Source organism: Macrobrachium rosenbergii, chromosome 24 (genome assembly GCF_040412425.1).
Source record: "Macrobrachium rosenbergii isolate ZJJX-2024 chromosome 24, ASM4041242v1, whole genome shotgun sequence".
Lineage (NCBI taxonomy): Eukaryota > Metazoa > Arthropoda > Malacostraca > Decapoda > Palaemonidae > Macrobrachium > Macrobrachium rosenbergii.
In genome coordinates this window covers 23,697,553-23,708,735 of record NC_089764.1, presented here as the reverse complement: position 1 = coordinate 23,708,735, position 11,183 = coordinate 23,697,553, and positions in this window count along the sequence as shown.

Below are 11,183 nucleotides of genomic sequence, written 5' to 3'. Positions count from 1 at the left end.
AAATAAGTCACCGAAAGGGGTTTATAATACCGGCCATTTCCTTTGCTGCCTAAATTCAGTAAAGGATGAGGGGTTCCAATTAGAGACTGCCTGTACGTATCGTGTTGTATACTTGTACACTATGTGGACACATATACACACGCATAAACATACACACATACACACATATATATATATACATATATTATACAATTTATAAATATACACACAGTTAAAACAGACATATTTATGCCCACAATTACAACAGGACCTGGGAGCAAGTTAAAGAACTGAAAACAGAAAGAATGGTGTTGAACCTGATAAAAGATGGAGACTTGTATTAACAAAGGGCAAAATTGGGATTACTGATTGGTGGGTGGCATGAGGCAGCCTTGTACGAGAGGGAACTTTCGCCTCTTGTGCAACGGAATAATTGCAAAAAAATTTTTTAAAGAAGAGACAAAGATGCACCTTGCGGCGAAAAGAAGTAATAACACTGAAAGGGGTAAACAAGGCTTTGTCTGTAGTTCAGTCCTTCCCAGAATGAAGCAAAAAAATTGAAGCAGCCAAAACGTGCGAATAATACCCCAATCTGAAACAGAGAAGGCCAACATACAGCTTTCATAATATACATCTGGAAAAGAACTTCTGATAAGGAAACAAAATACTTGGTTTTTTCAGGAGCAGATTTTGCTGTTTGCACAATGTGCTTTCTTCAAGAAAGTTTCAAGTAACCGGAATTCCCACAGTGCAATAGACCAGAGATTTGATTACATATTCATCAAAGGGAATGAAATCATTCGAAGACAGAAGACACAGTGAGGGTAACTAAAAGTCATGGGGCCCGTGTTAAGATTATCTTCACTAAATCGGAGCTTACTTACAAAGAAAACTACTTCACACTGAGCCTGAACAACAGCTGGGTAGTGAAAGAGGGTAAAAATATAGCAGGTAAAACACTGCTTAAAAGCATCAAAGGACTGAAGGTCACCGATAAAAAGGAAAAGAATTGTCGACAGCTTAGAACCTTGAGGAACCACACTAAAAATGGGTGATGGAGGAAATATCAAACTATTCATAATGTCTATACTAAGTGATTAAATGAACTTTAAAATGTGTTTACAAAAGAATTAATCAAGACATATATATGACCTACAGCTAACATAACCTTACGCCACAGTGTAAAATGCCTTAGATATATCAAAAGGAATGACAAATCATCTCAAAATTCCAAAGAAAAGAAAAGCAAACACCAATTAAATAAGTTCACTAGTTGACAATGTTTTAGTGAAGGTTTAACCGTGACAAAAAAATTAAAAAATGCACCGAAGTTTCTTCTGTATGAAACTCTCAGCCGCAGTCCATGAAACTTTCAGCCACGGCCCGGTGGTGGCTTGTGTTGTCGATACCTATAGCGGTGCCGAAAGCAAGATCATGGCTAACTTTAACCTCAAATAAAATAAAAACTACTAGGGCTAGAGGGCTGCAATTTGGTATGTTTGATGATTGGAGGGTGGATGATCAACATACCAATTTGCAGCCCTCTAGCCTCAGTAGTTTTTAAGATCTGAGGGCGGACAGAAAAAGCGCGGACGGTCAGACAAATAGCCATCTCAATACTTTTCTTTTACAGAAAACTAAAAAGGAATTAGATTTAGTTTTACTTAGAGACTGAAAGTTGAGCAAGTATGTTTACAACTTACGCAACAGCAGCAAATGATGTCTGCTGGAACGAACACACACGCTATTTTTCCGTCAGATGTTTCGAACAAGTTCACGTTAACAAGAGGAAGGTTAGTACAGGATTCTACAGTTATATAAAAAAGAAGTTGTAAAATGTCTGGAACCAGTCCATATGCAAATTCCTCAAGGAATCGTTCAAGAATTCTATCTGGACCAGATGCCGAGCCGGTCTTTAGGGTGCAAAAATCATATAAACTTTGCGAGTAGAAAGTTGCAAATATTAAAAATTTTGTTGGGAGAAGAAACGTGATAACGAGGCGATCGCCGAATAATGGTAAAACGTAACTAAACTATACATTACTGACCTCTATTTAAAATCATTCTCATGATAAATTTCCCTTTAAATAATCTGACGAAAGATATATCGATACTAATATAACAGTACATGAACAACTATATGTTTTACGGTAAAGAAAAAGTTAGACAATACCAGAAACTACAGCAACAGAACCAAGTACGCATTCCTAATCTTGAAAAGCGTTCTGAAGCCTTTCAAAAATAAATCGCACTGCACAGAATTCCGTGAGGAAAAATTGACAGTTAAAAATATGGCATATTGGACCATGAAAAGAAAGACAAGAAATGTAATGAAAGACACGGAAAAAAAAATCAATATAAAAAAAAAAATAGGAAGTGGTGGCGAGAAATTCTGAAAATCCAGCACGTGAAATGGATAGCCCTCTTAAAAACGGGGAGTACCTTAACTCAATAGAAGAAGGGGGAGGGAAAAGGCAAAATAATCGAAAAGGGAAAAAAAGAGGGTCTCTGGATGCTCAAGAAAATATGGATTCTTTTCCAGCGGGACAAAGGTATACGGCGAGAAGGGAAGGAAAAGATTGAATGAACGAAATAGAGTTTAAAAAATGTCATTTTGGGAAGACCGAGAGAGAGAGAGAGAGAGAGAGAGAGAGAGAGAGAGAGAGAGAGAGAGAGAGAGAGAGAGAGAAGGGAGAAGTAAATGGAATAAAAGCCTGGGGTATGTGAAGTGAAAAGGATCAAAAAGAAAAAATACGGGCGGAGTGCTTCTTTCATTGGTAAATTTAGAGAACGAAATGATACGAATATCAATTTTATTCTTAATAACGCCAGTGAACACTGAACATAATTCGACTTTGATATGAATTCTTTTAGCAGAACACTGAATTCTCTCACAAACAAATAACAAAGGGGTGCATCTTACTAACATGTGTTTTCCCCTCTTTGTCAATGCGTTTTGGAGGAGGTTAGGTTAAGACCTTTCAACGTCAGTGTTTCACGACGTGTAAGACCAACGACTCAGAGGAGGGTCATATGCTACGTACAAGGTTTGTGATGCAAAGAATTACCCAAATTTTAAATTACTGTTATTATTACGGTTCAAAAACTGGATGTTGCCAACTGATCCTCCACCTCATGTGGTGCACTGTAGGCATTACTTAAGGTTCTTTGCAGCATGCCTTCGGCCCCTAGCTGCAACCCCTTTCGTTCCTTTTACTGTACTTCCTCTCATATTCTCTTTCTTCCATCTTACTTTCCGCCCTCTCCTAACAGCTGATTCATAGTGCAACTGTCAATTTCCATTTCAGCCCTGAATGACCTCATAGGTCCCAGTTCCTGGCCTTTGACCTAAATTCTATATTCAGTTATTCAGTCATTCCATCTGCTCCTTCTACAACAGTCAGGATTATTTAAGATCTTTATGATGTTCCTCGGACGAAGAGCAAATTTGGCGACACGTCACTCACTACGGTAGATGTCCAAGAGGAACGTCAGAGAATGAAGTTTCTGAATAGCAGTTTATTTTTGTCCTTAACGTTGATGAACAGTTTCCCCATTGCCTTACAGACAGTACATTGCATGTATTCATATATTTCCTGGGCAAAATTTTGAGTGAAACAACATCGAACAATGAACTCTAGTTAGCGAGATTTTTCTCAGACTGGTTTGTGAACAGTTAGTTTCATGCGAGATACTGATTCTGACGTCATTTTAAAACGTAATAGTGGTAAATAATCCCAATAAGTTTAAAAGGAACAAAGCAACAAAAAATAAAATGTCAAAGTGATGAGGTTAAAGTTATCAAACCAACCTGTCTGATATCAGTACCTGTGTACCTTTTATCTTAATCCGTAACTCAAACTACTTAAAAAGAACATGACATGACCTTGGGAAACCTAATATACCAGATAGCAATGATTATAAGATTATAAGACAGCATATAGAAGATTCTACGCACATTAAATGTCGTAGAAACAGCTACTATGTTAGTAGTAAGAGTAATTGAAGTTTTTAAGATTCGCTTCTATAACAAATACTCATAGAGAAGAAATATGAACCTTTGGCAAAAAAAAAAAAATTACTGAAAAAACTAGGCAGTTAATAAAGGAACGAGAAATTATACGGAACGAGCAAAAATACCAACATGACAATGGGACCAAATTAATAAAGTATTTCTTCAGTGTGGAAATGCACTCTCCCCATGTCTGTCTCAAAAAGAAATTCTTAGAAAACTTTGAAAACTGTATTATTTTCTTTATACTTTAATATCTACCTAACATTCTAAAAACAAAGGGGCCTTTCATTATTTTCCTTTTTGCAGCATGACTAAAAGCAAGGTGAATATCTAGTGAGAGAACTTTCCTTGAAATACGTTTGAGGAAGCAAACGCCGCCCTTAGTTTCGAAATACTTCGCTTAGAAAAACTATTGCCTGCCCCTCCTCCTCCTCCTCCTCCTCCTCTTCTTCTTCTTCTTCTTCTTCTTAAAACCCACGGCTCTAATAAAGCAGAAGAGCGACTTCCTCCCCTTTAAAAGAAAAAGCATCTCACATTTATTTACATGCGCGTCTGCAGATGGCCGGCGCACGCTCCCCCACCCCCCCCCACCCTCCCAAAGGCGCTGTGCGAGCAACATTGCAAAAGTACATCTGCTGCCGTGTGTACAACAAATTGCAGTTCATTGCGTTAATTCGGATTTATTACTCAGCCTCGGTAAGGACCGGCAAACTCCCGAGAGGAATTCCTCCTCTCCTGCCTTCTTTTTGGTTGTTCAGGAGTGCGTTTGCGTTTTATGGAGGCATAAATTTCACGGAGGGCGCTGTCTTCATTAGAGCTCTTTAATGCGGAGGTAATTCGAGCGAGTGTGTGCGTTTTCGTGGGAATGTTGCTTCGATGAAGACGACTTTTCGCTTTTTCTGATATTGAGAGGAATAGAAGATTTAAGCCGAGGGCCGAGCTCTGGGACCTATGAGGTCATTCAGCGCTGAAAGGAAAATTAAGAGTGCAGGAGGTTTGAAAGGTGTAACAGGAGGAAAACCTCGCAGTTGCACTACGAAAAAATTGTTCTGATATGGGAGTGAATTTCGAGTACCGTTCGGCTTGCATATTGTTAGCTACAACCTACTACTCACTCACTAATTTTTTTTTTTTTTTCATCGAAAGATATTGCGGTATTAGGTGGCAACTACGCTTCTCTTATAACTTCTGTCCAGTCCGTATGAGGCCTTCAATTTAGTTGGAGCAAATTTCATACTTCGAAACCTTGGTTAGATGATTATATATAGTTATGACGCTGGCAAGCAGAATTTACAGCATAAAATGGCGACTAAATTTTTATTACATAAAATGTAAAAGTATTCACTGATCTTCTGAAGTAACGATAATGTATGTGTGTGTATGCACATTAAATATATGTATATACATATTTATATATATATATATATATAATGTATTTAATATACATATATATACATATATAAAAGTGTAGTGGTTCATTTTCTACTGCAACTGCTTGTAACTTTTCGTTAAAGATTTTAGCGAAAATCCTTTTATCTGGTTGAAACCCAGCAAGCCACATGTTACCAGAACTTTTAATATATATATATATATATATTATATATATATATATATATATATATATATATATATATATATATACTATATACATATCAAAACTAATTCTATAAGTTTTAGTATATAAGCTGTTTCTTTCTAAATATTACTGTCATCAACAATATATATAATGCTACAGAATGATCTCTCCCTTACAGAATATACTGTAACTGTATCGGAGAAGCCGGTAGCCTGAGGGCAGTACTGGTGAATCTCCGAAGTTCTGCAGTATAAATTTAGAAGCCAACCGAATGAAAACTATATGTTATTATTTTTTTCGTTCTATTTATACCAATGTTCTGAATGTTTCACGGCTTTTCTCCAGACTTACTTTTTTAAATTTTTACTATTTTTTTTTTTTTTGCACGTCCATTCTGCTATATCTTTTCTAGCCAGATTCTAGGAATATTACTGTACAATGAAATACTTGTTTTATTAGAAGTCATCTTGAATTTCCAATCTGCTATATCTTTTCCAGCTAGATATATAAGTAATATTATTGTATACTTAAAAACTGGCTTGATGTCAGGCTATGTATAGCCTGCCCAGGGCCAATGTTTTAAAAACAAGACCAGAAAGAAAATCTTCCTCATTTCCTCTGCTCGTCCCTTTCCTAGAAGTAAGGGTATACTTCATCCTTCATTGAAAAATGACTGAAATGAAATATCCTTCATTGAAAAATGACTTTTAACCTGGGAACTGATAAATAGAGATGGGGAGTTGTCTTGGAAAAGAGTGAGAAGTGAAATAATTTTTAGTTTGTGTATATGTATATATGTGTGTATATGTATATATATAAATATATATATATATATATATATATGTATATATATATATATATAAATATATATATATACACACACACATATATACATGTATGTATATATGTATATGTATTATATGCATATATAAATACATATATACACATATATAATATATATATACATATAACAGTATCGTTATATAATACATGTGTTTGCAAAAGCGCACACGCGTGTACATGAGTACGGTGAGCGTTTATATCAGTCTCTTCATCTGCAGTTATATAATTTATATTTGAAATCACCCCTCAGATGCGATGTTTCTTCATGCGATAAAGTTGCATAGGAGACAGTCTTTCGATGACACACTCGACTAAGAATATTTCCTCTTTTTGGGTGGTAAGATGGACTGACAGCTTTATAGTAAAGAAAATGAATTACTACTCTTACACCAGACTACATCACTTTTCCTTCATCGAATACAGTTCATAAAAGGTAAGAAAATGAGAGGAAGGAAGACTGATAAATAGTTAATTCACGGCACTGTCACAACAGCTTAACATTCTTCCTAAGCTCAATCATCCCTCTCAAATTGACATTTTCAAATGTCCAACACTGGCCTGCTGTACCTACAAGACCTTTTTATTTATTTTTTTTGAAGGGTGGATTGGGCTGCCAGCTTATCAGACCTCCTGGACCTAATTATACCCCTCTCTAAGTGACATTTTCAACCGCCCTACACTAATCTCACCTAAGACCACCCTCTTTAAAAAGAAAGGAAAAAAAAAATATTTTTTTAGGAAGTTGTGTAGGCTGGGGCGGGGGTGGGGGTGGGGTGGGGGGAGTTCAGCGACCAGGCATGTCTCCCTTCTATTAAATAAATACATCTATACGAAAGGACGACTACCAGAAGCCACCGACAGCCATTGTATCTCATGTCTTCTTAATCCGCGCTATTTTTACCAGGCGGCTGCGGCGTTCTCGAGGACCAGCTGTCGACGCCCTTTTTGGGCGTGTAAGGGTCCCTCTGACGGGCGTTTAATCCTCCGGTCAAGTTGCCTTTCTCCCGTCCAAAGCTCTCTCTCTGGCTTATAAAAGGTGTCGCCTTTTGGTATCTTATTTTATTTTGTTTTTTATCCTAGCGTTTAAGAGGGTCTCTCTCTCTCTCTCTCTCTCTCTCTCTCTCTCTCTCTCTCTCTCTCTCTCTCTCTCATCCCTTACGCCAGTTTCTTTTGTCATCTTCCTCTTCCGTTCTCCGGGAGGAGGCAAGGGCTAATTGTCAACGCCCTACGGCTTCCGATCCTCTTTGATTTTTCAGTAAAACTCCTTTTTTTCCCTCACAGTGATATGCATATGTCAAGGGCACCGACAAAAATTAATTTGGTTTTATTTTAAATGTCACTGGACTTCTAACTCGGTTGAGATTTTTATATTTCAACAAAATAATAACTTAATATTTCTATATTTGAACAAAATAAAAACTGGATATTTCTGTATTTGAACTAAATAAAAACTGGATATTTCTATATTTCAACAAAATAAAATCAAGATATTTCTATATTTCAACAAAATAAAAACAGGATATTTCTATATTTCAACAAAATAAAAACAGGATATTTCTATATTTCAACAAAACAAAAACCGAAACAACTTCATAAGCCTTCGCAGAGACGGCCTACCACGCAGCCACACAGCAAAGAAAAATAGAAAGAAAAAGAAAACGAAAAAGAGGAAATAAATTAAACATCCCTCATCGCTGGAGGCTCTTTCGTCTCTGCCCGCCCAATACATCTCTCCATCCTTGTCGGACGCAATATTACCGAACACGGCAATATCCACTGTGACACTTTAGTTCCGTCCCTTCCCATACTTTGAGAGGGGCCGGGGGGTGGGGGGTAGGGGAGGATACGGGAGTGTGGACGGGGGGGAGGGAGGGAGGAGTGCGGAGCCCTTCTAGGGGATAGTGATGGCGTATTTGAGCTTGGCCGGAGCGTATTGTGTCGCCTGGGATTAGGCTACCAGAAAAGGCTGGGAAAGAACTGCTACAGAATCCACAGGGCCCGTTCATCTCCTTTCCCCTCCACCTCTTGCTCTTCCTCCACCTCCTCCTCCTCCTCCTCCTCCTCTTTTTCCAACTCCTCCACTTCCTCCTCTTCCAGAGGAGTAGCCCCATGTTACCAACCGACCTGCCTCCTCCTATCTCGTGTTCGTTTCCATTTAAATAGGAATGTATAATGCCTAATTAAGTAATAGCATGGCGTATCAGATTTTACTTAATAATAATAACAATAATAATGTTAATAATAATAGTTTAATTCAGCTCATGGCCATAAGCAAATGTAGAATGCAAAGACAACCAAGTCAGTCTCTGGAGAGAGAGAGAGAGAGAGAGAGAGGAACTCATGTGGAGAGTGATTTATATAGTAAGGTTTAACAGATCTATTTGTCATCAAAACGGCTTCAAATATGGAACTCATTATGTTACCTTGGTGTTATCCTTGCTGAAAGCTTAATTTAATTAATAAAGCATTAATGGATTTCCCGTGAAAAGATATATACATACATGTCAGAAATGAAATGTTTTTGCATTGCATTTAGGCACAGCAGCCTACTGTAGTATCTAATATACTACTGTATACAAAGAAGTGCTCAGTATGATGAGTACATCAATAAGGTATGTTCACGTAAATTCACGCATAACATGAAGTATGAACGCGGGATTAGGTGAAAATGAAAATGAATTTGTTTTGAAATATTGTATCTTGAAAGTTCCTTATGTTTTACGCTGAACACCACTTTCTTGTTTGCATCATCCCTTAACACACTCTCTCTCTCTCTCTCTCTCTCTCTCTCTCTCTCTCTCTCTCTCTCTCTCATGTGATGGTAAAAGAGATAATTTTCAAAATGAATGGAAACCGACCACTTTTTTGTCCAGACCTCTATTACAAATGGCTGACCTTCTCCATATTGTAGAGGAAGGATTGCCTCTCATAAAAAAAAACTGTTTCTGTTAAAAGGTGTTTCGAAAAGGGTAGAAATATGGAAAAACCTAAACAAACGACAGGGCACATGTCATGCAAACTGAATAAGAATTGCTTTGAAATTATTCGCAAGCACAATACTCTGTCCTTTTACATTTTTTTTTTATTTATTTTGAACAGTACTTTTACACCATTGGTTCTTAACCTTTTTATTACCACGCCCCCTCTAAGAGTTGGTCCTTCCCTCCACGCCCCCCTTGCATCTATGAGTAAAATTCCCTCCCAGATTCAAAGGAAAATGAAAAAAACAGAGAAGGAGTTTTTTTTTTTTTATTCTTTTGGGAATGAATTAGTGAGATACTCGATACTGCTTCTTAGTGACTCTTGTTAAGAGAATAAAGAAGATAATTAGAGAATTTTTCACTTTTCCCCAGGGCGCCCCCCAGGTTAAGAACCACTGTTTTAGACCAATCTGTTCCTCCTGAATCTGTTCATCGCTTTTCAAATTATTTGTTTTACCACATGAGTCTCTCTCTCTCTCTCTCTCTCTCTCTCTCTCTCTCTCTCTCTCTCTCTCTCTCTCTCTCTCTCTCTCTCTCTAGCATGTGTTGGGACGATGAATCACGGCTAAAATGAGACGAAACCAACAAATTTTTAGTTTCGGTCTCCACTGCAAATGACTGATGACTCCAAAATTGTATGGGGGATGACTCTATAAAGCAACACGTCCCATGTCCTAGTTTAAAAACATAAATGGTTTCGGAAATGATAAGGAATACGGACACAAAACCAAGATAAAACTGATCAGGCACCTAACATTTGGGGGATCAGTCTCTGTATGTGAGCCTATTTACATGTAAAGTTATGAAGTCTAAGCTCAGGGCTCTCCAGATTTCACGAATGACTGATTTATGGATTGACATATTTTGCGTGTTGGAAAATCATTATTCTGAAATTTGGCCTCGAAGGTTACTAATTTGAAAGCTGTAATGTATTACATTCAAATTCTTGTGAAAGATGTATAGTAAGGGCAATTTTTATTGGCTATGTGCAATCATTCGCAAGGAACTGATTGGACACCGACGCATCCACACTCAGAAACAAACTTTCGTGTGTGTTTAGAATCAATCTCTCTCTCTCTCTCTCTCTCTCTCTCTCTCTCTATCTATATATATATATATATATATATATATATATATATATATATATATATATGTGTGTGTGTGTGTGTGTGTGTGTGTGTGTGTGTGTGTGTGTGTGTGTGTGTGTATGTATGTATGTATGTATGTATGTATGTATGTATATATATGTATATATATATAGAGAGAGAGAGAGAGAGAGAGAGAGAGAGAGAGAGAGAGAGAGAGAGAGAGAGAGAGATATAAACACTATACACAGAATACGAAGATTCCCTCTTATTTTCACAAAGAGAGAGAGAGAGAGAGAGAGAGAGAGAGAGAGAGAGAGAGAGAGAGGAACGAAAACAAGGCCACTTCATAATCCCCGTCCCCCACCCCCATCCCCCCGGGGCTTGATTTATAACCAATGTCCTATTCTTTCGTCTCCTAAATCATGTAAGAGCTTTTAGGCCACACACTTATGCCCCCAGTCGGGAGATAAAGGGGAAAAAATCACGGGGCACGCGACCTCCAAAAGAGCAACATTGGGAACAAATGCTCAAACAGGCCGTTCGGTGGGTGGGTGAGTTGGCGGGGGAGGGGTAAGGGAGTGGGGGAAGACTGTTAAGATCTGAGGGACTGGAGGGGAAGAATGATGGAAATAGGAGAAAGAATGAAGGACGGGAGACGGTACGAAAGGGAATATTGAATAAAGGGATGAAAACAGAAGAGG